This window comes from Lagopus muta, chromosome 8 (genome assembly GCF_023343835.1).
Source record: "Lagopus muta isolate bLagMut1 chromosome 8, bLagMut1 primary, whole genome shotgun sequence".
Classification (NCBI taxonomy): Eukaryota; Metazoa; Chordata; class Aves; order Galliformes; family Phasianidae; genus Lagopus; species Lagopus muta.
In genome coordinates this window covers 14,653,826-14,680,044 of record NC_064440.1, presented here as the reverse complement: position 1 = coordinate 14,680,044, position 26,219 = coordinate 14,653,826, and the positions used below count along the sequence as shown (strand labels likewise).

Here is a 26,219-nt window from a genome sequence, read left to right as displayed (position 1 = left end):
TTGAGAGAGACCGGGCTCTCTGGTGGTGGGGGACAGAAATGATCTTGGGGCTGGTGCCAGGCGAAGGTGGGGCAGTGGAGGTTCTGCATACATGGGAATGCAGGGAATGCATGACCTCCCTGTAGGCTGTTCAGTTAATGAGTGAGCTCTGAACAGGAAGGGTTTTGCGCAGTCACAGTTGTGGTCACTGCCCTGTGAAAAAAAACGTGGGCATTTCCTGCCTGTGGTGCCTGGGGAAGCTTCTCATCCACAGCGGCAGCTCTCATCCCTGCCATCCTTGTCCAGGTTGCAGGATTCAGCACCAAGACTCCTACCAGCGTTGGGTATGTGGTAGTCCTACATCAGAGACATCCATGGTGTGAGCACACTGCCTAAGGATGGGAATGTCAGGACCTGGGGGCACCTGTACAAGTGTTAATGGGGCCCTCATTCTGACCACTGACATCACAGTATGGGTCTGTTGGCTGAGTATCAGCAGCTGCAAGGAACGCGGATGATGGACTTTCTCCCTGCCAACAAATGTCAAATCCCTAAACATTTAACTCAGTTAATATCTATTTGCCAGCTAGCAAACACTGTGAGCAGCAGAGCATAGACTTGAGCTCAGTTGCTTTCCTTCCTCGAGTAATGCATGTGTAGCAAGGTAGGATTGACTGTTTCCATTGCATGTCTTTCAGTTTGCATTTCAACCTCACAATACCATAAATCAGTTTTACTGTCCTAATTTGAAATGAGAACTAGCCCTTCTTAAGGGAACTCTTCCCACTGTTAATTATCTTAGCTGGATTTTGCCTGGGTTCTCACAAAATATTCTTCTCTTGTCTGCATTCTTCCATCTACTCTCTCATGTTGGCTTGCACACCCATGTCACGGGTTAAAAGGGACACATCTTTGTAAGCACAACCTTTGGGTGGCTTGTTGCAGAGAAGAGGATGCTGTGGGACTAACTCATTTATTTAGAGCGTTCAGTTTGTCTCACTAAACAGCATTTGGCCCCCACTAGTCCTGAATAAATTTTTATAATGGAATTTTATAGGAGGTTTCTTTGGCAGATGTTTTCACTTGTGTTTTTACCTCCTGGGTGTAGCAGAAATGCTGAGTCACAGCTTGAAGCAGCGATTGAGCACCTGCCCAACCCAGAGGAGCTCAGTTGCTTACAAAAGGGCTGGAGCCAGGATCCACCCCTTTCCAGACCTCATTTAGGGGTTGGCAGTGGAGGTGAGGATTTCTTTCTGGAGTTCCTTGTGTAGCTGAGGTCTTCTAAGGGTGAGTAGGCTCTCTTCTTTGTTTCTGTGGTTGTCACGTTTGGGTAAATCCTTGCATGTTGTACCTGGTGCCTTGCTGCCCTGCTGTCATTGCTGTACTTGCTGTTGCTCTGTACTGCAATGCTTTTGGATCTTTAAACTTGTTTTAAAGCATTGTAATCAGAGATTTTGAGTTATCCTTGAAGATTCTGGGAATTAATAAGCATGTATCAGTTTCACTGAAATGAGAGCTGAGGTGTTTTCTGTTGTTGTTTTTTTCCTTAAAGCAAGTACTGTAATATTTCACATCTGTTTTTAAGTAGAGATCCCCAAGTGGTCTATAATGGTGAGTGCTAGAGGACAAATGCCTGCTGCTTGGGGAAAGTAATCCTGCTTCCGTAGAAGAATGCAGTCATGGGAAGCTGTCACACATGGGTGAAGCACTTTACAAAGATTTTATCTTCCTATATTCACAGCTCTAGCTCTAAGACAGAGGATAAGGACTCCTCATGGATGGAGAGGATTAAAAGGGCTTGGGTTGTTGACCAAGGCAGTAATGTTTTGTAAATGAAGATGTAAGAACCATCTCTAGGCTGGGAATTCTTTTCTTGCTGTTTATCTTTTCCTCCTGACTTATTTATTTCTTTGTATTAGGCATCAAAGCCCTATTTCAAGTCAGGATGGTGTGAAGCTACCTGCTGCAGAGAGAAGTCTTGCTTGAAAGGGCTGACAGGTGACTTGTGTGAATCTTAGCCTCCAGTTCAATTGTTTTACAGTGCCTGTGGAGATAATTTCTCACTTATTTGGACAGAATTGAGGTGCTAAGCAGACTAAAATTTGCTCTTTGAAAACATAAGATTTGTTGCCATGACGTGGCATACATCTAGCTACTCAGAAAAGCCTTAATGGTACAATTAAATATAATTGTGGTGGGTTTCCACAAAGTGGGAACCGTACCTGCTAAACCATGATAATTTTTGACACATAACATACTAAAGAAAACAGATCATAATGGGGTTTGGAGGCTACATATGTGCTATGAGAAGTTAGACTGTTGGGTTTATTTTTTCCACTTGGTTTAACCTGCTGCCCTATGGGCCTCTTGTCGGTAGAAGCTGAGGCAAGCTAGACTTTCTCCCTGAGCAGACAGCTTGTTTCACCTGAGTGTGTGCACACCAATAACTCAGTTCTACCTGCTGCCCTTCAGTAATGGTAAGCAAACCAAGCACTACATAATCATAAAGGCTGAGTAGACCCCTGGCAATGGGATGCTGCATGTGTTTGAGAGTTCCTTGCTGGAGGTAATCTTGTTAAAACATTTTCAGATATGTTTGAGAATGTAAATGGCTGTCAAAGGCAGAACCTGCAACAGTGGAAGTCTTAGATGAGGCTGAAGCTGTGGAACAGCTAAAAAGCTCTGCTCTGCCTTTTGGTTGTGGTGCTCTCTGCGTACGACACAACCTCAACAGTTCTTTTTTGTCTTCTGAACTTCTGCTAATCAGTACCACCCAGATCTTAGCAGAGAAAGAAGGGAACTTGGACAGTTTCTGGACTGCATTAGGAATCCTCTCTTCTGTGGAATCTTGCATAACTATTTCCCCCTCTTCAATTATAATGTTAATGGTTATGTATCTGTTCTTCCTGCCTCTCTAGATAAAATAGTGAAGCATGGATGAATGTTGGGACTCTACAGTTTCAGATGGTAAATGTTAAATTCTCCTCTTCTGTTTGTTGTCACCTTAATGTAGCCTCCTTTACTTGAGCTGTATGAACTCAGTGCAGCCTCTTTCTACTGTATCCATTCTGTGTCTACAAATCAGATCAGGATCATTAGCTAACATACTAATGATGATGTTGTATGACTTAAAATAACAAAAAAAAGCCTCACTGTAAAACATTTGGTTCCATACGCGTTTGATTTGGCTAGAATGAGTACAGAAAGAATCAAATAAAACAGTGTGAAGTGGCAATATTTGGGATTGGGAACTTTTATCTGGTCCAGTGATAGAAGAGAAAATTGGGCAGTCTTTAAAGTATTCTGGATTGAAAATGGGAATATTATCCTGCTGCCTAAAGCTCTGCATCCATCCCGTGTGAAACAAGGAAAACCATCAGGTTGCAAGAGGACAGTACAACTGGGAGGCTGTTTTAGGTCCAAGGCAAGACAGCCTTGCACCAAGAACAAAGAAATCAGGGAAACCTAATTATTGACATTCTGATATAATACTACTTGATCCAGGAAAGGAGAGGAGACTGACTTCAAATATTTACTGGGGAGAAAAAAAATCTCAAATCATGAGAATGATGGACTTTGCACTGGGGAAGAAAGCAAAATATCTTAAGTTCAGAGCCCATGTGTATTAATGCATACTGTGCTAATGTAAGTTGTGAGATCTGCAGGTCTGGAGAGAGTGACCCACTGAGTCAGAACACAGATACCTCAAAGGTAGAGCTGTACCCATTTCCTGTCTTTGTTTCAACTGGGATGGAATTGTTTTCATCAGAATATCTGGTGTATTGGTATGTTTTGGCTCCAGAAGAAAAGCAACGTTGATAACACACCGATATTTATAGTTGCTGTAAAGCAGCATTGTACAGAAGCCAAGGCCACTCTCATCCAAGTGCTCAAGCAGCTGAGAGGGAATAGAGTTAGGAGAGCTGAGTGAAACTGGCCGAAGGGATATTCCATATCGTATGGCATGTGGAAGGACTTTTGAAGTGGGGAGTTCATTGGGCTCTTCTGCTGCTTGAGGGGCTGGCTGGGTATAGATCAGGGGGTGGTGAGCAATTGCTTTGTGCATCACTTGTTATATTCATTCATATGTATATATGAATTCATAATTGCTATCCTTTTACAATTCTCTAAGTAAACAGGTCTATCTCAACCCATGAGTCCCACTTCTTTTTTTTTTTTCCTCCTGATTCTCTCACCCAACCCCCTGGGAGGCGAAGGGAGTGAGCCAGAAACCATGTGGTGCTGAGCCACCTGCCGGGTTAAACCACAGCACTTGCCCAGCAGTATTTTTCAAACTGAAGTGACTGATCTTTGCGTGAACAGGTAGCTCTGATTTCTTAACCATCTGACTTGTGATGTCTCTTGCCAGTGAAGAGGCTCTCTGCAGGTGTGGTTGGCAGGGAGGCATAGTCCCTTCCTGCTTCACAGGGCTCACTAACCATCTGTTATATGACCAGCACGTCATGTCGTTCCCAGCCATGTATGTCATCAGCTGCTGACTCAGAAGGCAAAGCCCTTCTCAGGCTGCACAGCCCCAGTACCAGGGACCTCATCTTCCCATCCCCCAGATGGAATCATTGAATGGCCTGGGTTGAAAAGGACCATAAAGATAATCTGGTTTCCATTTCCAGCCCCCTGCTACATGCAGGGTCGCCAACCACCAGACCAGGCTGCCCAGAGCCATGTCCAGCCTGGCCTTGAATGCATCCAGGAATGGGGCGTCCACAGCCTCCTTGGGCAACCTGTTTCAGTGCTTCACCACCCTCTGAGTGAAAAACTTCCTCGTAATGTCTAACCCTAGACCTCCCCTGTCTTAGTTTAAAACCATTTCCCCTTGTCCTATTGCTATCCACCCTTGTAAAAGATAGGATCTGATAGATCTGCTCTCCCTGCAGTTGTTGTGGATAGGTTTGTGTTTTCTGAGCTGAGAGGAAAGCCATATAGGCAGCAGTTTGCCTTTTAAGGTTTTGCTTCACTGCACACCATGCCTCACTGACGCGCACAGCTCCTTTCAGGCACTTCCTCAATTTTAATGTGGTGCTGTTTCCATAATATGTAATAAACACCACTGAGGCTGATAGTTCAGTTTTGAACAGGGTGAATGTAGTGAGATCCCTGATGCTGAAAGAATAACAAGGCTGAAAAGTCCTCTGCGCTTCAATATGCACTACTGCTTGCTGCACTGTGCCATAATGAAAGCTGAACGCCTGCCTTCCTCCTCACTTCTCACACAGTAACACTTTATCTGAGGGGAAAACAGACTGTCTGTATTCTGTCTGTAGTTACTGCAGAAACCACTCCCAGCTGAGACAGGGTAAGTGAAGGGAATAGAAATGAGAGAGAGGTGTGCATGGTTGTCATATGATCTCTGCAGCATCCCCGCACTGTTGCAAATTCAGCCATACGTTTCTGGGTTTATGCTGAGTTTGTGGACTTGGACTGTCTGACTGGCACCTTCTCTTGGCATGTTAGTTCTGTCTGCCCCTCCCTTCTACAGAGCTGAGTGTGGATGGAGGTATGGAAATGCTCTGCATAGGCAGTGAAGCAACCACATCTGATAAGGAAGTCCTGAGCTCTAGGAACTGCTGTACATGGGAGGATTTAGGAACTGCTGTACATGGGAGGATTTAAATGGTAAGTGAGAATTTTCCCCTTTTATTAACTCTGCTTTTCTGAAAGAAGTCAGCAGAGACAGGTGTGGAAATAATTCCTTCTGGAGAGGAGTGTTCTCGACTGATTTGTCAGCTAATGATTCTGTTCTTCTGGGGTACAAGCACGTGTTGCTTGGCAAAATACATAATTAAAGGTCAGGATGTTTTGAGAAGTAATTAACTCAAGCCCTAGGATTTGTTAGCTGACAATAAAAAAAAGCCATTTCTATAATGTACTTTAATGTCACTGAAGGCAAGTATGGATTCACGTTTCTGAAATCCTTTTGCATGTTTTTCTGCAGGTGGTGTTGACTGATTTTATTTTTTTCTTCAAGAGCAGTAAAACGATGTTCATTCAGGGCTTAATGAGCCATCGCTACAGATTAACACACTGGGAGCATCTTCATCCTGCCATCTCTGCTGCTCCATGGGGAAAGTAGGCTGACGTGGTTATTAAATCTGGCAGCTCTGTTGTGTGCACATGGGAAGCAAGCAGAGTACAGCATATAGAACATGAGTAGCTTTCAGAAAGAAGCCTTCCATTCACTGCTACAAGGCTTGAAAGGCAGACTAAAAAGCTTTCTCCTTTTGGAATCACCAGTTGCTGGGACAGTGTGCAAATACTACAAATGCAGTAGCAAACGTAAGTATTCTTTGCCTGTTGCAGTGCTTTCAGATTGCTAATGGGGGATTTCTACCTTGGTGTGCTGCTTGAAAAAGCAGAGGGTTGAAAGCTGAAGCCATCCTGAGAGTGAATGGTTCTCTGCAGTTTTGTTTTGGCCTTCAGTGGAGGAGCTGCTAAGAGGAAGGGATGTGTGTAAGTTGTCCAAAACAAATAGTTTGCAGTTGTGTTTGTTGATTTTTGGGGTGATCGCCACTTTGTGAAGGGAGAAGCCAAGCAAATGCAGGGGGTGCTAAATGGTTTTCTTATGTTATATGCAGTGAGAAAGGCGTTGTACATAACTAATAGAAAAGCTAAAATTGGATTGTCTGCACAAAATATTGAGTATGCAGTTTTAGAGGAATGTAATACTGTGTCTAGATGCCTCAATTTATACAAAAACAAAGGCACAATGTATGGTGCACTGGGAGAGAGCCTTGAGCCAAATGTGAAATTGACAACTGTCTGTATGAAGTTCCAAAGTTCAGCTAGCCCAGTATCCTATGTCTGACAGCAGCCTACAGCAAATGCTCGTCAAACAGGACAAAGTTCCTATGACATTACTGGAAATATAGTAAATGGATTGATGACTTGTTCTTAAATCTTCCACGTAGATACATACGTCTGCAAATTGAAGATATCTCTCTCATTTTTTTTCAGTTGCAAATTTACATTCCTGCTAATCTGTACACGAACTGTGAAAACACGAGGGCTACCCCAAAAGTGATGGCCAGGTAATGGCTGTTTTCAGTGAGGACCTCGCATGGATCAGCTGCAACAAGGGATCCTGGAGAGAGGTAAACAGAACCAACCCCCAGAACTGCAGCGCTTGGTCAGCATGGCAGCCCCCAGATTCCCTCCCACCCCGTCCCAGTTATGCAGGAGTCGTGCTTGTGCTGCTGTGGTGTGAGTGGAGCTGGGAGTGATGGCAGCCAGTGCCCTGCCTGTATAAAAGCAGCTCCCCTTATGGAGCACAGCAACACAGGAGCATCATGAGCAGGCTGTGCAAACAGGGCGTGCTTGGCAGCACAGGCAGTTCTCATGGGGCAGGGAGGGCGAGCAGGGAGGATCCTCTCCTCTTTTCCCCTCTTCTTCTCCCCTCCCCTCCTCTCTACTCCTTTGAGAGCTCTATGGTGCTGCTGCCTCTTAAAATTACCACGGTGGGCACCTGTCACAGCAGCCGGGCTGAGACAGCAACCCAGACCAAGGGGACACAACCTCTCTGGTCTCGTGTGGGCACCTGAGTGGACATCCTGAGGGGGGAAGGGCAGTCCAGACCATTGGCAGTGGGGAGCTTCGGTATCTGGAGTTCCCTCTGAGGCCTGAGAGAGCAGAAGGCTGTCATGGGTGCAGCTATGTGCATGTATGCTGAGGGAGCTTGACAGGTGGTTGCTGAACTGCTCTCTGTCATCTTTCACAGGTCTTGGAGAACAGAAGAGGTGTCTGAAGAGTGGAGAATAGCCAGTGTCACTGCAGAAAGGGAAAGAAGGAGGGTCCGGGAGACTACAGGCCAGTCAGTCTCCCCTCTGTCCCTGGGAAAGTGACAGAACAGCTTGTTCTGGATGCACCTCTGAGCAATTGGAAGACAAGTTATCAGGTGTAGTCAGCGTGGATTTTCCGAGGGGAAATCATGCTCAACCAACCTTGTAGCCTTCTATGATGGATGGGTAGATGAGGGGAGAGCTGTGGATGTTGTCTGTGTTGACTTCAGCAAGGCTTCTGATGCTGTCTCCCATGTCATGTTGATAACGAAGCTGAGAAAGTGTGGGATAGATGAGTGGACAGTGAGGTGTGTTGAGAATTGGTTGAGCTGAAAGGGCGGTGATCAGTGATGCAGAGTCCAGTTGCAGACCTGTGACTAGGAGTGCTCCCCCGGGGGTCAGTGATGCATCTGGTCTTGTTCAGGGTCTCCATGAATTACCTTGATGAGGAGATAGTGTCCGCTCTCAGCAGGTATGCTGATGCTACAAAGCTGGGAGGAGTGACTGACATCTGATGGCTGTGCTGGACAAAAGTTTGGCCATGAGCCCTTGTGTATGCCCTTGTGGCCAAGAGTGCCAATGGAATCCTGGGGTGCATTAAAAGGAGCATGGCCAGCAGGGCAAGAGAGATCTTCCCCCTCTCCTCTGCCCTGGTGAGGCCATACCTGGAGTCCTGCATCCGGTTCTGGGCTCCCCAGTACAAAAAAGACAGGGATCTCCTGGAAAGAGCCCAGCAGAGGAGCACACAGATGATAAAAGTGCCTGGAGCACTTTTTTTTTTCCCTATAAGGGAGGTTGGGTGACCTGGGTCTGTTCAGCCTTGAGAAAAGAAGACTGAGAGGGGATCTGATTAATGTTTATAAATATCTTAAGTGTGGGAGACAAAGGGACATGGCCAACCTCTTTTCAGTGGTCCATGGAAACAGGACAAGGGGAAATGGCCATTAACTGGAGCGTGGGAAGTTCTGTGTCAGTATGTGAAAGATGGAGGGTGATGGAGCACTGGAATGGGCTAAGGTGAGAGGTGGTGGAGTCTCCTCTGGAGGTGTAGCTGTGCAGCCTGCTGTAGGAAGCCTGCTTTGGCAAGGGGTTTGGAAGCAATCTCTAGAGCTCCCTTCCAACCCCTCCAGTTCTGTGATTCTGTGATTATAGACATCAGGTGAGACAGTGATGGGTGAATTATGGAAGGTGTGAGGCTTCTTTCCCAGGTATGTTTGAAGTTTCTGAGACCAAATTGAGATCATTTTGGATTTTGCAATAGAACCTATGTATCCATTGTTTTGCATCGTGTTTCTGTATGCCTCTATTAATAAAGTCCTCATGAGTTTGAACAATCTTCAGCAGACTCCTACACTCGTAATCAATCACTGTCAGCCTGAAGAAAATCTTTCTGTACTAATTCTGACATAGGGCTGTTTCACAATATCCACTTCTGCTGTATTATTGCTGAAGCTTAGAAGACTTTTCTGCATTGCAGTCCACTTCAGTCAATTTATGTAATTAAAATCAGTAAATTGGTTGAGAACTGGCGTGTTGTGGATACACATCAGTGGCACACACCACCACTTGCTGAGGGAGTGCAGAAATCGCCTCTACTTGAATGTGTAAGATTGAGATGTGCTGGACCATGTAACGTTTGTCTTGACCAATGTGACTCTGAATGCTAAGCAGAGGACCACGTAGCAGTGCAGACAATGTTGGTGTGGTGATGTTTTGATAAGGCTGTACGCTGGCTGGGACCTGCTGGACTTGGTGTTTCCTCCATATTGCCTTTATGTGTGCAGTGATAGTTATGGACCTGCTAGATTGTCAAACAAGTGGGATTTTTATTTGAAAACTTGGGCCTAATTTTCATTATAGATTATTTGCTCATTCTATGTATTGTGCAGCTTTATTTTATTTTATTTTATTTTATTTTATTGCAAATTAGCCTTGAAATGAAGTAATTTACCTCAGTATGCTCTCAGGTCAGTGCACGAGTGACATTAAAGGCACAGTGTCTGTGTTCTGAGTACATGCAGTATGCCGAATATATCCTTACAGCACCTTCTGTCCTAGGAACCGTTCATATCATCTCAGAGAGGAATGCCCTTAAAGCAGTGGTGTTGAGAGAGTATATTGGTTTTGTACAGGTTGTTTACAATTTCGTGGTCTGCCAAAGAAGTCCCAGGAAGTTTTCATTTTTGACATGCAGCTCAGTGCCCTGCTGTGCTCATGAAATGCAACTGATGAGTTACTGCTGTGGTGATGCATAGAGATACTTTATTCAATGCTATGATTACTTTACAAAGTCCTTTAGACTTGTCTGATAAATAACAGCAATCAATGAGATTTTTTTATTACATTGTTTGCAGGTGCTGGAATAGTTGCAGACTTTCTCCTATTCATCTAGCTGGCTGTCACTTTGTATCTTGAAAGTGGTTAACAGCAAATTCTGTGGACCATAAGAGTTACATTTTAGTATCTTTACAAACAGGTGCCAGCCTGCCTGCAATGTTCCAGCCTGACAAAAGGCTTCTGGATTTCATGCTACTCCAGTGCATTCTGCTATTTTTTTGGTAAATCAAGACTGTGGAGTGCCATGATTTTGCTGGCCCCTTGTTTTACTTTGGTGTGTAATTGCCCTGAGCAGTGAAGGTCAGCATATTTGTTCTAACAAGTCTTAAATCCTTTTTTTTTTCCCTTTAATGTGGATTTCACGTGGTAGTGGCATTGACAGCTGACGAATCTGTGATCTTTATACCCTCTTGGGAGAACTGATATTGTCGGTGAAAACCTGTTCAATGTTGAAGTCTGCGGGCAAAACAACAGGAGGGTGATGCTAATTATTGGAAAATAAGGTAAGAATTGCCATATGCTAAGCTTCATGAATGCACAGCGCCCTTTACCTGAAGTTGGATAACATTGCTTAACAAATCCGTTTGCAGTTTTGTAAGTGTCAAACCTAGAGGTGTTTCTGTGCGTTCTTCTCTCTCTTAGGGGGGATAATTGTGCTGTGCCATTTAGGAAACACCTACAACTTTCCAACTCTGATCTGTTTACACACATTTTGTACATTGCTTTTGCACCACAGATCCCAGTTTTGGTTTCTGCAGTAATTGTTGCTTCGGAAACCGTGCTCTGTGCTATGGAGGCATGCTCTGCTTCAAGGAAGAAAAACAGCTTGCGTAGGGCCAGGAGCCTTGTGTACAGCTTGTCCTTTTAAGTGGCACTTACAAAACATACGGCTTTTTTCTGTAAGCAGGTAAGCCATAGAATAAATTGTCAAGGGAGTTCCTGTAATTTTTGGCCTTAATGCTAGATCAGATCAAGGTAAGGGGGAGCCAAAAGGCTTTGGGCCGAAGGAATCTCTGGGAGCTTCTGTCAGTTTGCTTAGCTGCCACTGAGCCTCTCTACTTCTTAAACCAATGCTGTGGGTCACAGAAGGGAGCTGGTTGAATGTAAGGAGCGTAGGATTTTGAAAGTTTCAAAGCCGTGGCAAGGCTGCAGTATTCTGAACTCCAAAAACACAACCAGAATATTTTAACTTGACACTAGAGTGCGAGAATGGCTCTATTAATGTCTGGTTCCTTTCATTTCTTCCATTTGCTGCCAATAGAAATAAATTCAGTTTGGGTTACAGTATTATTTCTAGTTGCATATCATCGCATCCTAGCCTTATGAGGATTCCAGTCTTGCAGAACATTGCCCTGTGCGCTGTGATTCAGGCTATAGAATTTCCTGTTAATCATGCACAAGTATGAGGAGGAGTGTGTAAAGGGAATATTCAGGGCTTTTCTATGTGAAAATTGAGCCACAGCCCTGATGCTCTGAACTGTAGGGAGGACGAGCAGCTTGAAGAATGAGTGTCTGATAGTTCGCTGAAGAAATGCTTGGCTTCTCTGCTTAATTTTCTTAATCTGCTTAATTTTATCTGCTTGCTTTGTAGAGTAGAGCAACGTGAGAAACTTCGAGTAGATGCATTGGGTATTGGCTGCCAGAGAGTTTAGCAAATGCCTTTTTTTCTAACATGTTCCATAATTATTGTGACTTTGTAGTAGAAACTGAGGTAAATGTCCGTAGAGCAAGGTAAAGAGCACCAGGTGAAAACTTTGTTTCAGGTTTCCACGTCTCACTTAAAGTTGCCAGTGCTGCCAGGGTTCTTTGTCAAATAATTCTTGAATCCTGAGAAGTGTTAGGCTGAAAGCTGTGATGGAATTACAAGGTGGGGATGTTTCACCTCCTCAGCCAGACGTCTGTATTGCTGATGATCTGTGAATTAGTGTAGAGCTCACAGAGAAGTCTGGAAGCATTTTCTCTGGTTCTGATTTTTGTTTGTTTCAATGGTGAGATTAAGAAATAAATTGTGCACTCGTGTCCTTGCTCTGTAGGTTTGGGATGCATTGGTTTTGCTGGTTGTTTTTTGTTTTGATTTTTTTTCTTTGGAAGCAGCACAGGATGGGGTGTTGGCAATAAGGACAAGTGGATTTATGGCTGAGCAAGTCGCACAGTTGGACAGAAAATTCCTGCACTGATGGGTGCTGATGGCAGTTGGTGCTGCCTCTGGTGCTTTCTGTCTCTTCCATTGGTGGGTTTAAACAGTTTAAGCTTTTACTGCGTAAAGGCATCTCATGAGTAGTGATAGATTATTGCAAGAAAAGATGACAGATGTTTTATTTTACTGTATGTCCTGGGAAAAGTTGTCCTTTTTTCAGACTACAACCCTGCTTTTTTTTTTTTTTAGTGCAGCCTATTTACAGGAGCAGACTTTTAAACACTGGTTTATTTATTTATTGTAAGAAAAGCCAATATAGACAATACTTCTTCAGTTGTCTGCATTTACTGACCGTCTTCCCAAAAGTGCTGGTTTGCTTTTCTGAACAAAAACAAATCAGAAGGAAATCTGTCCCTTTAAATTGAGTTACCGTCAGCAGTTCTGAGTGCCTCTGTGCTTGTTTCCATCCATCAAGTTATCGTTGTAATGCGTGCGCCTGGAAGTCCCTGAAGAACAAGCTGCATCCATGAAAGGCAGCAGATGGCCTCCAAAGCTAGTCTATCGATTTCTTTTTTTCCTTTCTGGATGTAACATAAAATGTAGATTTAAGAATGTAAAAAGAAATTCTCCAGCTGTTCTTCAGCCTCATCTCATAGCTTTGTAACTCAGTTTGTGATAGATAATAATCACGGGCAGTAAGAAGAGTGGTGGAACTGAAGGAATATAATCCCTAATACATACTGTGATATAATTGCTGTCTTATGACATGATGAGGAGAACCTTTGTGATGTCATGTTAGCTTGAGAAATCCCTCTGGTGGCTCATAAGTATTATTATTATTATTATTTAGTGTTACGTAGCCAGTCCCATTGGGGCATGCAGGAAGTGTATGAGCTTCAAAATAAATGTGCATGCTATCAATGACTTCTTAATCTCAACTATCTTATGTGGTATTTCTCAAAATACTTCAAACTAAAAGCAAAATTAAGCTTTGAACGAGAAAATGGAAAACCTGATTCAGGTCTTCCAAGGCATAAATATGATTGTTCTCCACCTTTCCAGACACAGCTTCAGCACAACCAAAACCTGTAGCAGATCTTAGATAAACTTCCATTTCATGAATAAATAGCTTAAACATATATACATACTATAATATACACACACATGTATAAACAGGAGTAATGGCCTGAAAAACAGTAAAAGTCCTGTTAACGTTCTTAGTATGTTCTGCTCTCCTTTGTGTTGGAATGCATTTTCTGGGCAGTGGTGCTGTACCTGTTCTTTCTCTGTATAAAAGCTGAGTTTGTTTACAAGTGCCTAAAAAGAACTTAGGCTTTTAAGTTGCTGAGGTACTTCTGAAAATCTTGACCTTCGGATGTTGAATTTTGAAACTTTTTCCTGTAACAGTGAACAGGAAACGTGCATTTTGACAGCAGAGAACCACACATTCTGTCACAGCTATCAGTTGGCTTGTTCTATGAGTTGTTACCAAATCCAATCTAGAATGGAGCTATTAGAAAGGTCAGTAAAACTTAAACCCTCCTAGAGGTGTCCAAGCATAACGATCCTTGGGTGACTACAAACCGGCGGTTCTGCTGTGGTTTGGGTTTCTGGGATGGTGGTTCTACCTCAGTCACCTTACTATTCTGATCCTGAAAAATGCTCTGGCTAGTCCAGGGCAAAACCATACCCCAACCCAGGTGAAAGCGACAAGATCTTGAGCAATGCCTCAGTGTGAATCTATGATTGCTGTTCTCATGTGCTCTTTCAGGTCAATCCCTTGCTGTAGTTTTAAGATAGTTTGTTGTTGCTCCTTCACATCATGTAGTGCACTGAGTGTTAAGGAGTTAATGTTGGCCCACGACATCAAAAGTGAATTTGGGTGGTGTGGCAGCAGGGGTCGAACCTCCAACCAATGTTCCATCACGTGTTGTTGTCCAGGGCATGTGACAAAATGGTACCTGACACCCAGGCAGCGTGCATGAAGCAAAGATGTGTCACCGAATAACTCTCTGTGGAGAAAATGGCAGCTCTCTGTGCTTGCTGAGCGCTTGTGTGTGTGCTCACAGAGTGGCAGCATGCAGTGCCCTTCAGCAGTGCTGACGGTGGCTGTGGCTCATGTGTGCTGGCACAGATTTTGAGGAGCACAGCTCGCAGCCTCCTGTGTATTGCTGGCAAAAATGCAAAGCTAATGGTGGTGGCTATGCTGCAAAAGAGCATTTCGTGGGTGAGGATTTGCTGTAGCAACCAGAGTTACTGCTTTCCCTGTTGCGTTTTCCGTGGAAATAAATAGGAGGCATTACTTCTGGAGCAAATGCACGTGGCCCAGGAGAATTTGCCTTTGCTCAGTGCAGCCTAGGCCAACCAGCAGGTTGCACTGGTGCCATACAGCAGCTGTACGCAGCCGGTTCCCTCAGGTCCTGCTGCCTTCCTCCTCCAGGGCGCTCCGTTTGCCTGGGTTACAGGCCGGGCAAAAGATTCCCTGCAGGGAACCTCTTCCTCACAGCTGAGTCGTTCCTGCTGTTGCTACACGCTATTTTGGCGTTGGTGGGAGCAGCAGTTATTCTGTATCCACCGCTTGGTCTCTTCCCTACTCCTCTTTTGTACCATTGCTACAATGAGGAAGAACGTAGCCAAGGACAGAAGGAAAGGAATGGAGCAAAGGTGGGCATTTCCAGCCGAGCTGTGGGAAGAAGCTGTAAAACACAAGCAGCTCTACAGAACACAAACAGCCCGAGATGACAAATAAATGGTGTCCTCCATACAGCAGCCCTCAGCTCCTGTCACAATTTTCCCTTTCTCGCAGTTTCTCTGAGGGATTTTCGCTGCAGGGGCAGAGACGGGAGGTGTCGCAGAGAAGAATTCCTTAAAAGTACGTATTTCTGTTTTAATGATGTCTGTGGACAGGCATCGCTAAGGCAGGAACACCTGTGTGTGTTGCTGTTCCCGATGCACGGTAGCGGTAGGTAACACTAGTTAAAAGCAGTACTGAAATGGAAGGACTGAGTTCCCGCGGGCAGCGCTGCCGAGCGCTCCGAGCGAGGTGCCATCAGCTGTGGGGCGGCTCTGCCCCCAGGGCCGGGGGGCAACGGCTGCGAGGGGGGCCGTGACCTTTGGGTGACCCCGGGCGTGACCTTCAGATGACCCCGGCCCGGCTGCCCTCGGCTGGAAAGGGCGGGAACGCTGAGGGGGATTGGAGAGCGAGCGGCGGGAAGCAAAGCGCGCGAAGCGACGGCGGCGTTCGGGGCTCCTATTGGCTGGCGGGCTGAAGGGATGCCTATATAAGGAGCGCGCGCGGGCAGGTGAGAGAGACGTTTTCCACAGCGCGTGAGAAGAAGCGGGGTGCTGTGAGGGAAAGGCGGCGGCGGAGGCGGCGTCGATGGCGGCCACGGTAAGCGGACTCCGGAGCAGAGGAGCGACGGGGCAGGGGTGTGGCGGAGCCAGGACGAAGCGCGGCGAGGCCGGGGCGAAGCGGGTCGGGGCCGGAGCCGCTGCCGCGCGGGTTCCGACGGGAGCAGCCGGAGCCGGGGCTGAAGCCGCCTGTGGGGCTCCGATGGCGGGCGGACGGAGCCGGGGCTGAAGCCGCCTGTGGGGCTCCGATGGCGGGCGGACGGAGCCGGGGCTGGAGCCGCCTGTGGAAATTCGATGGCGGGAGGGAGCCGGGGCTGGAGCCGCCTCTTCTGCTCCGCTGGCGGGCGGACGGAGCTGGGGTCTCCGAGCCGGCACCGAGCGCAGGAAGCTCTGAGCGCGCTCCCAGAGGAGAGGCGCACGCGCGACAAGCGGGGCGAGTTGCCACGTGGAAGAAGACGCACCGAGACAGCGGCGAGCAGCAATAATAAAACATAATAACTGTTGTCGCAGTGTTGAAGCGCGCGGCTTTTCCTCTCTGTTTTCCAATGGCGTGGTGGAAATGGGGGAGGACACGAGAATTGCATTGCATCCCCCATTGAAAAGGGGGAAGAAGTAAAGCGGTGTTGTTGTTTTCAATAGTATAAGTGTGTGAAAGAAGCTCTATAGCAGAGAAAGAGTAGATGCTAAGAGAAACATTTAGCCTTCAGTGCCAAATTTTGTATTCTACTTGAAGATAATCCATAGCAGTAGATGCTATAAGCTGAAAATTCCCTTGTAACTTCACACCACTTATGTCTATGAACTGATGAATGAAAAATGAGGTGAATTAATAGCAGCTGGAATCTCAAATCAACCAGAAGAGGACAGAAACAAAAGGCAAAAGAACCTCCTGAACAGATGGGAAAGATTGATAATACAGAAGTGCCAAGATTGCACAGAGGTTGACTTTATGCAGAACAGTTAATATAATTAAATCTGTTATATTTCCAATGAAGTTGCAGATGGGGGGTCCCCTGTATGCAGGGCAGCTGACACTTTGGCTGCTGCTATTTGTATTGCCAGATGAACTTGGCCACTCTGCCCAACTCTGTGATCCCCTGCAGCTCCAACTGGAAGTACACCATGCGCCAGTGAGGTGAGAAAAGCTGCACTAAGCAGTTTTTTTGAAATGAATGGCTGGTGTGGGGGGGAGAGGGAGGGAAGGGAGGAAAGGCCTTCTTTGGCTGGGTGGTGGCGTGCCGAGTTCCTCTGCCATGTTGGGTTGTTTTCCCTTTTCCTTCCGGTGGGGGGCTTGCCGCTGCGCAGCTCTAACGGTGTCCCCGCTGATGTTTCAGGAGCCGCTGCCAGAGGCAGGAACAAGCAAGAGGGTGCGGAAGCGTGCAGACGCGGGGGGGAAGGAGAGAGGCTCCCTGGGCAAAGCACCCGTCCCGTTAGCGGGGCGGCAGTCACATTGAGTCCCATTTGAGTTTGAGCGTTGCCGGCGCCTTGGCCGGCTTTGTGCTGGGCGACCTCCCTGTAAGCAGGGCTCGGGTCTTTGCTTTTGCTGTAGTTGGCCTTTTGCCTTGCTGCTCCTTTGGCTGCCTGGGGAGCGTGGGCCCCTGTAACGCAGGGCGAGAGCCACCTCTCCGCACCTGAGTGGGAAACGGAGCTCGCCGGACCCCGAGGCCACCCTGTAAGCAGGGTAGTGCCGTTTCCCCGCCCCTCTTCCTCCTGCGGCCCCTCGGCATCATCGTTGCCTGGAGGTGGCCTGTCAATGCGATGCGACGGCCCCGTACTCGGGGTGTGCGTCACGGCATCTGGCCTTTGGCTTTAGCTGGGAAGCCCCTTGGCACGTTGAGGTCTGTGGCCTCCGTGCAGGCTAGGGACAGGTCACAGGCTCTTGTCTGTTGCCCGCGGTTGTGGGTTTATTCCCAGGGTTTGGCTGCGCTGCGTTGTCCTTCCCTTTGGGAAAGTCGCCTGTGTGTGTGCGCGTTGCCCTTCCTTTCCTTGTTTGTGTTTGTGGAGTGAGAGCGACTGAGCTTTCCCTTTAGGCCCCCACCAAGATGGCTGCAGCTTAGCTTCGACTTCCCTGGGGGGAACGGAGGACTGTGGTGCACGCCGCAAAAGGGGTGTTCCCTCTCAGTCCCGCGAGCGCAGCGAGTGTCCTGTCTTCCTCCTTTGTACTTGGTGTGGATCAGGGCCACGTGGTGGTTGTGTGGCCGAGGCCGCTCTGTAGCCAGGGCTTGGGCCTGTTCTTGCGTGGGCGCCTGTTCCGCTGGTGGCGTGACAGCCCCGTAGCCGGGGCGTGTGTCCCAAGCTGCGGAGCCCTCTGTCCCCCGAGCGGCCCGCCCGCCCTGTAATCAGGCGCGGGGAGGCTGCGGCGTTGCAGCCGGCTGCTCTAGCCATCCAGCTGGTGGGAATGACCCCTCCCTGTCCCGTCAGAGGGTGCAGGTTGAGGCGCTGCTTTTGCGTGTGGGGCGACCTCCCCGCTCGGTGGGTCGAGGCTGCTCCCTGGGTTCCCAAAGACGAGACGTTGGTGCTGTTGTGGTGCTGCCGGGCGGGCCAGCCTGTAGCTCAGGCGTTGGCGGGAGCCTCGTGCTCCGCGGGGCTTCTTGGTGAGGGTGGGCAGCGGGGGCACCGTCCTGTAGGCAGGGCTGCGCGTGCCCCCCGCGTGTGCTGGCTTGGTGAGCTGCGTTGTGAGAGACCCCCTGTACTCAGGCGGGAATGTGGCCCCGGCCTTTCAGAGGCACGGGGCCGCGAGACGTGGGCTTGGGCTTGCGCCCTCCCCGGAATCAGGGCTGGGGCCCCGACCGCGGCATTTGGCCGTGCCGCCCCGCTGCCTGGCAGCTGAGAGTCGCTCCCGCCGCTGGGGGGGAAACCGAGCTCTGTGGCTCCAGGGGTGTCGTCCACCCGCCTGTAATCAGGGTCTGGGTGCGCGAGCGCTTGTGCTCAGCTGGCAGCCTGTGTGGGGTGACCGCCCCGCTAGCGGGGTGCGGGTCCAGGTGCCCCCGGAGTGGGAGAGAAGGAGCCTCCCGCGGCCGCTAGGGATGGGGGCTGCCCTGTAAGGCAGGGAGCGACAGTGCCCCGCAGTCCCAGGCCCTTTGCAATGGAGGCAGTGGCCGGGGGTCCCCTGTAAGCAGGGAAGCTGCCTCTTTGGCCGCTGCTGTGTGTGTGCCCAGCTGCATTTGCCCAGTCTGCCCGCCTCTGTGATCCCCCGCAGCACCGGCTGGAAGCGCGCCGTGCGTCCGTGAGGTGAGAAAAGCTGCTGCAAGTATTTCTTGCTGGCGTGAACCGGGGAGGGGGGATGCAAGGCCTTCCTTGGCTGGGCGGTGGCGTGCCGAGTTCCTCTGCCGTGTTGGGTTGGTTTCCCTTTTCCTTCCGGTGGGGGGCTTGCCGCTGCGCGGCTCTAACGGTGTCCCCGCTGATGTTTCAGGAGCCGCTGCGGAAGAGAGAAGGAGAAGCGGCGTGGGAACGCGGGAGGCAGGAGCGAGCGCGCAAGCAAGCAAGCAAGAAGAGGATGCGGAAGCGTGCAGACGCGGGGGGGAAGGAGAGAGGCTCCCTGGGCAAAGCACCCGTCCCGTTAGCGGGGCGGCAGTCACATTGAGTCCCATTTGAGTTTGAGCGTTGCCGGCGCCTTGGCCGGCTTTGTGCTGGGCGACCTCCCTGTAAGCAGGGCTCGGGTCTTTGCTTTTGCTGTAGTTGGCCTTTTGCCTTGCTGCTCCTTTGGCTGCCTGGGGAGCGTGGGCCCCTGTAACGCAGGGCGAGAGCCACCTCTCCGCACCTGAGTGGGAAACGGAGCTCGCCGGACCCCGAGGCCACCCTGTAAGCAGGGTAGTGCCGTTTCCCCGCCCCTCTTCCTCCTGCGGCCCCTCGGCATCATCGTTGCCTGGAGGTGGCCTGTCAATGCGATGCGACGGCCCCGTACTCGGGGTGTGCGTCACGGCATCTGGCCTTTGGCTTTAGCTGGGAAGCCCCTTGGCACGTTGAGGTCTGTGGCCTCCGTGCAGGCTAGGGACAGGTCACAGGCTCTTGTCTGTTGCCCGCGGTTGTGGGTTTATTCCCAGGGTTTGGCTGCGCTGCGTTGTCCTTCCCTTTGGGAAAGTCGCCTGTGTGTGTGCGCGTTGCCCTTCCTTTCCTTGTTTGTGTTTGTGGAGTGAGAGCGACTGAGCTTTCCCTTTAGGCCCCCACCAAGATGGCTGCAGCTTAGCTTCGACTTCCCTGGGGGGAACGGAGGACTGTGGTGCACGCCGCAAAAGGGGTGTTCCCTCTCAGTCCCGCGAGCGCAGCGAGTGTCCTGTCTTCCTCCTTTGTACTTGGTGTGGATCAGGGCCACGTGGTGGTTGTGTGGCCGAGGCCGCTCTGTAGCCAGGGCTTGGGCCTGTTCTTGCGTGGGCGCCTGTTCCGCTGGCGGCGTGACAGCCCCGTAGCCGGGGCGTGTGTCCCAAGCTGCGGAGCCCTCTGTCCCCCGAGCGGCCCGCCCGCCCTGTCATCAGGCGCGGGGAGGCTGCGGCGTTGCAGCCGGCTGCTCTAGCCATCCAGCTGGTGGGAATGACCCCTCCCTGTCCCGTCAGAGGGTGCAGGTTGAGGCGCTGCTTTTGCGTGTGGGGCGACCTCCCCGCTCGGTGGGTCGAGGCTGCTCCCTGGGTTCCCAAAGACGAGACGTTGGTGCTGTTGTGGTGCTGCCGGGCGGGCCAGCCTGTAGCTCAGGCGTTGGCGGGAGCCTCGTGCTCCGCGGGGCTTCTTGGTGAGGGTGGGCAGCGGGGGCACCGTCCTGTAGGCAGGGCTGCGCGTGCCCCCCGCGTGTGCTGGCTTGGTGAGCTGCGTTGTGAGAGACCCCCTGTACTCAGGCGGGAATGTGGCCCCGGCCTTTCAGAGGCACGGGGCCGCGAGACGTGGGCTTGGGCTTGCGCCCTCCCCGGAATCAGGGCTGGGGCCCCGACCGCGGCATTTGGCCGTGCCGCCCCGCTGCCTGGCAGCTGAGAGTCGCTCCCGCCGCTGGGGGGGAAACCGAGCTCTGTGGCTCCAGGGGTGTCGTCCACCCGCCTGTAATCAGGGTCTGGGTGCGCGAGCGCTTGTGCTCAGCTGGCAGCCTGTGTGGGGTGACCGCCCCGCTAGCGGGGTGCGGGTCCAGGTGCCCCCGGAGTGGGAGAGAAGGAGCCTCCCGCGGCCGCTAGGGATGGGGGCTGCCCTGTAAGGCAGGGAGCGACAGTGCCCCGCAGTCCCAGGCCCTTTGCAATGGAGGCAGTGGCCGGGGGTCCCCTGTAAGCAGGGAAGCTGCCTCTTTGGCCGCTGCTGTGTGTGTGCCCAGCTGCATTTGCCCAGTCTGCCCGCCTCTGTGATCCCCCGCAGCACCGGCTGGAAGCGCGCCGTGCGTCCGTGAGGTGAGAAAAGCTGCTGCAAGTATTTCTTGCTGGCGTGAACCGGGGAGGGGGGATGCAAGGCCTTCCTTGGCTGGGCGGTGGCGTGCCGAGTTCCTCTGCCGTGTTGGGTTGGTTTCCCTTTTCCTTCCGGTGGGGGGCTTGCCGCTGCGCGGCTCTAACGGTGTCCCCGCTGATGTTTCAGGAGCCGCTGCGGAAGAGAGAAGGAGAAGCGGTGTGGGAACGCGGGAGGCAGGAGCGAGCGCGCAAGCAAGCAAGCAAGCAAGAAGAGGATGCGGAAGCGTGCAGACGCGGGGGGGAAGGAGAGAGGCTCCCTGGGCAAAGCACCCGTCCCGTTAGCGGGGCGGCAGTCACATTGAGTCCCATTTGAGTTTGAGTGTTGCCGGCGCCTTGGCCGGCTTTGTGCTGGGCGACCTCCCTGTAAGCAGGGCTCGGGTCTTTGCTTTTGCTGTAGTTGGCCTTTTGCCTTGCTGCTCCTTTGGCTGCCTGGGGAGCGTGGGCCCCTGTAACGCAGGGCGAGAGCCACCTCTCCGCACCTGAGTGGGAAACGGAGCTCGCCGGACCCCGAGGCCACCCTGTAAGCAGGGTAGTGCCGTTTCCCCGCCCCTCTTCCTCCTGCGGCCCCTCGGCATCATCGTTGCCTGGAGGTGGCCTGTCAATGCGATGCGACGGCCCCGTACTCGGGGTGTGCGTCACGGCATCTGGCCTTTGGCTTTAGCTGGGAAGCCCCTTGGCACGTTGAGGTCTGTGGCCTCCGTGCAGGCTAGGGACAGGTCACAGGCTCTTGTCTGTTGCCCGCGGTTGTGGGTTTATTCCCAGGGTTTGGCTGCGCTGCGTTGTCCTTCCCTTTGGGAAAGTCGCCTGTGTGTGTGCGCGTTGCCCTTCCTTTCCTTGTTTGTGTTTGTGGAGTGAGAGCGACTGAGCTTTCCCTTTAGGCCCCCACCAAGATGGCTGCAGCTTAGCTTCGACTTCCCTGGGGGGAACGGAGGACTGTGGTGCACGCCGCAAAAGGGGTGTTCCCTCTCAGTCCCGCGAGCGCAGCGAGTGTCCTGTCTTCCTCCTTTGTACTTGGTGTGGATCAGGGCCACGTGGTGGTTGTGTGGCCGAGGCCGCTCTGTAGCCAGGGCTTGGGCCTGTTCTTGCGTGGGCGCCTGTTCCGCTGGCGGCGTGACAGCCCCGTAGCCGGGGCGTGTGTCCCAAGCTGCGGAGCCCTCTGTCCCCCGAGCGGCCCGCCCGCCCTGTCATCAGGCGCGGGGAGGCTGCGGCGTTGCAGCCGGCTGCTCTAGCCATCCAGCTGGTGGGAATGACCCCTCCCTGTCCCGTCAGAGGGTGCAGGTTGAGGCGCTGCTTTTGCGTGTGGGGCGACCTCCCCGCTCGGTGGGTCGAGGCTGCTCCCTGGGTTCCCAAAGACGAGACGTTGGTGCTGTTGTGGTGCTGCCGGGCGGGCCAGCCTGTAGCTCAGGCGTTGGCGGGAGCCTCGTGCTCCGCGGGGCTTCTTGGTGAGGGTGGGCAGCGGGGGCACCGTCCTGTAGGCAGGGCTGCGCGTGCCCCCCGCGTGTGCTGGCTTGGTGAGCTGCGTTGTGAGAGACCCCCTGTACTCAGGCGGGAATGTGGCCCCGGCCTTTCAGAGGCACGGGGCCGCGAGACGTGGGCTTGGGCTTGCGCCCTCCCCGGAATCAGGGCTGGGGCCCCGACCGCGGCATTTGGCCGTGCCGCCCCGCTGCCTGGCAGCTGAGAGTCGCTCCCGCCGCTGGGGGGGAAACCGAGCTCTGTGGCTCCAGGGGTGTCGTCCACCCGCCTGTAATCAGGGTCTGGGTGCGCGAGCGCTTGTGCTCAGCTGGCAGCCTGTGTGGGGTGACCGCCCCGCTAGCGGGGTGCGGGTCCAGGTGCCCCCGGAGTGGGAGAGAAGGAGCCTCCCGCGGCCGCTAGGGATGGGGGCTGCCCTGTAAGGCAGGGAGCGACAGTGCCCCGCAGTCCCAGGCCCTTTGCAATGGAGGCAGTGGCCGGGGGTCCCCTGTAAGCAGGGAAGCTGCCTCTTTGGCCGCTGCTGTGTGTGTGCCCAGCTGCATTTGCCCAGTCTGCCCGCCTCTGTGATCCCCCGCAGCACCGGCTGGAAGCGCGCCGTGCGTCCGTGAGGTGAGAAAAGCTGCTGCAAGTATTTCTTGCTGGCGTGAACCGGGGAGGGGGGATGCAAGGCCTTCCTTGGCTGGGCGGTGGCGTGCCGAGTTCCTCTGCCGTGTTGGGTTGGTTTCCCTTTTCCTTCCGGTGGGGGGCTTGCCGCTGCGCGGCTCTAACGGTGTCCCCGCTGATGTTTCAGGAGCCGCTGCGGAAGAGAGAAGGAGAAGCGGCGTGGGAACGCGGGAGGCAGGAGCGAGCGCGCAAGCAAGCAAGCAAGCAAGAAGAGGATGCGGAAGCGTGCAGACGCGGGGGGGAAGGAGAGAGGCTCCCTGGGCAAAGCACCCGTCCCGTTAGCGGGGCGGCAGTCACATTGAGTCCCATTTGAGTTTGAGCGTTGCCGGCGCCTTGGCCGGCTTTGTGCTGGGCGACCTCCCTGTAAGCAGGGCTCGGGTCTTTGCTTTTGCTGTAGTTGGCCTTTTGCCTTGCTGCTCCTTTGGCTGCCTGGGGAGCGTGGGCCCCTGTAACGCAGGGCGAGAGCCACCTCTCCGCACCTGAGTGGGAAACGGAGCTCGCCGGACCCCGAGGCCACCCTGTAAGCAGGGTAGTGCCGTTTCCCCGCCCCTCTTCCTCCTGCGGCCCCTCGGCATCATCGTTGCCTGGAGGTGGCCTGTCAATGCGATGCGACGGCCCCGTACTCGGGGTGTGCGTCACGGCATCTGGCCTTTGGCTTTAGCTGGGAAGCCCCTTGGCACGTTGAGGTCTGTGGCCTCCGTGCAGGCTAGGGACAGGTCACAGGCTCTTGTCTGTTGCCCGCGGTTGTGGGTTTATTCCCAGGGTTTGGCTGCGCTGCGTTGTCCTTCCCTTTGGGAAAGTCGCCTGTGTGTGTGCGCGTTGCCCTTCCTTTCCTTGTTTGTGTTTGTGGAGTGAGAGCGACTGAGCTTTCCCTTTAGGCCCCCACCAAGATGGCTGCAGCTTAGCTTCGACTTCCCTGGGGGGAACGGAGGACTGTGGTGCACGCCGCAAAAGGGGTGTTCCCTCTCAGTCCCGCGAGCGCAGCGAGTGTCCTGTCTTCCTCCTTTGTACTTGGTGTGGATCAGGGCCACGTGGTGGTTGTGTGGCCGAGGCCGCTCTGTAGCCAGGGCTTGGGCCTGTTCTTGCGTGGGCGCCTGTTCCGCTGGCGGCGTGACAGCCCCGTAGCCGGGGCGTGTGTCCCAAGCTGCGGAGCCCTCTGTCCCCCGAGCGGCCCGCCCGCCCTGTAATCAGGCGCGGGGAGGCTGCGGCGTTGCAGCCGGCTGCTCTAGCCATCCAGCTGGTGGGAATGACCCCTCCCTGTCCCGTCAGAGGGTGCAGGTTGAGGCGCTGCTTTTGCGTGTGGGGCGACCTCCCCGCTCGGTGGGTCGAGGCTGCTCCCTGGGTTCCCAAAGACGAGACGTTGGTGCTGTTGTGGTGCTGCCGGGCGGGCCAGCCTGTAGCTCAGGCGTTGGCGGGAGCCTCGTGCTCCGCGGGGCTTCTTGGTGAGGGTGGGCAGCGGGGGCACCGTCCTGTAGGCAGGGCTGCGCGTGCCCCCCGCGTGTGCTGGCTTGGTGAGCTGCGTTGTGAGAGACCCCCTGTACTCAGGCGGGAATGTGGCCCCGGCCTTTCAGAGGCACGGGGCCGCGAGACGTGGGCTTGGGCTTGCGCCCTCCCCGGAATCAGGGCTGGGGCCCCGACCGCGGCATTTGGCCGTGCCGCCCCGCTGCCTGGCAGCTGAGAGTCGCTCCCGCCGCTGGGGGGGAAACCGAGCTCTGTGGCTCCAGGGGTGTCGTCCACCCGCCTGTAATCAGGGTCTGGGTGCGCGAGCGCTTGTGCTCAGCTGGCAGCCTGTGTGGGGTGACCGCCCCGCTAGCGGGGTGCGGGTCCAGGTGCCCCCGGAGTGGGAGAGAAGGAGCCTCCCGCGGCCGCTAGGGATGGGGGCTGCCCTGTAAGGCAGGGAGCGACAGTGCCCCGCAGTCCCAGGCCCTTTGCAATGGAGGCAGTGGCCGGGGGTCCCCTGTAAGCAGGGAAGCTGCCTCTTTGGCCGCTGCTGTGTGTGTGCCCAGCTGCATTTGCCCAGTCTGCCCGCCTCTGTGATCCCCCGCAGCACCGGCTGGAAGCGCGCCGTGCGTCCGTGAGGTGAGAAAAGCTGCTGCAAGTATTTCTTGCTGGCGTGAACCGGGGAGGGGGGATGCAAGGCCTTCCTTGGCTGGGCGGTGGCGTGCCGAGTTCCTCTGCCGTGTTGGGTTGGTTTCCCTTTTCCTTCCGGTGGGGGGCTTGCCGCTGCGCGGCTCTAACGGTGTCCCCGCTGATGTTTCAGGAGCCGCTGCGGAAGAGAGAAGGAGAAGTGGCGTGGGAACGCGGGAGGCAGGAGCGAGCGCGCAAGCAAGCAAGCAAGAAGAGGATGCGGAAGCGTGCAGACGCGGGGGGGAAGGAGAGAGGCTCCCTGGGCAAAGCACCCGTCCCGTTAGCGGGGCGGCAGTCACATTGAGTCCCATTTGAGTTTGAGCGTTGCCGGCGCCTTGGCCGGCTTTGTGCTGGGCGACCTCCCTGTAAGCAGGGCTCGGGTCTTTGCTTTTGCTGTAGTTGGCCTTTTGCCTTGCTGCTCCTTTGGCTGCCTGGGGAGCGTGGGCCCCTGTAACGCAGGGCGAGAGCCACCTCTCCGCACCTGAGTGGGAAACGGAGCTCGCCGGACCCCGAGGCCACCCTGTAAGCAGGGTAGTGCCGTTTCCCCGCCCCTCTTCCTCCTGCGGCCCCTCGGCATCATCGTTGCCTGGAGGTGGCCTGTCAATGCGATGCGACGGCCCCGTACTCGGGGTGTGCGTCACGGCATCTGGCCTTTGGCTTTAGCTGGGAAGCCCCTTGGCACGTTGAGGTCTGTGGCCTCCGTGCAGGCTAGGGACAGGTCACAGGCTCTTGTCTGTTGCCCGCGGTTGTGGGTTTATTCCCAGGGTTTGGCTGCGCTGCGTTGTCCTTCCCTTTGGGAAAGTCGCCTGTGTGTGTGCGCGTTGCCCTTCCTTTCCTTGTTTGTGTTTGTGGAGTGAGAGCGACTGAGCTTTCCCTTTAGGCCCCCACCAAGATGGCTGCAGCTTAGCTTCGACTTCCCTGGGGGGAACGGAGGACTGTGGTGCACGC

The 26,219-nt window shown here is 53.0% G+C and overlaps 1 long non-coding RNA gene across 1 annotated transcript; it reads left to right on the top strand.

Moving 5' to 3' along the window:
* The first annotated feature begins 15,570 nt into the window (after window positions 1-15,570).
* LOC125696551 (uncharacterized) lies at window positions 15,571-25,433 on the top strand. The gene is made up of 7 exons (XR_007378399.1): window positions 15,571-15,637; window positions 16,660-16,732; window positions 16,932-18,828; window positions 19,010-20,957; window positions 21,139-23,090; window positions 23,272-25,223; window positions 25,405-25,433. It is a non-coding gene; the product is annotated as an uncharacterized LOC125696551 (long non-coding RNA).
* The last annotated feature ends 786 nt before the right edge of the window (window positions 25,434-26,219 follow it).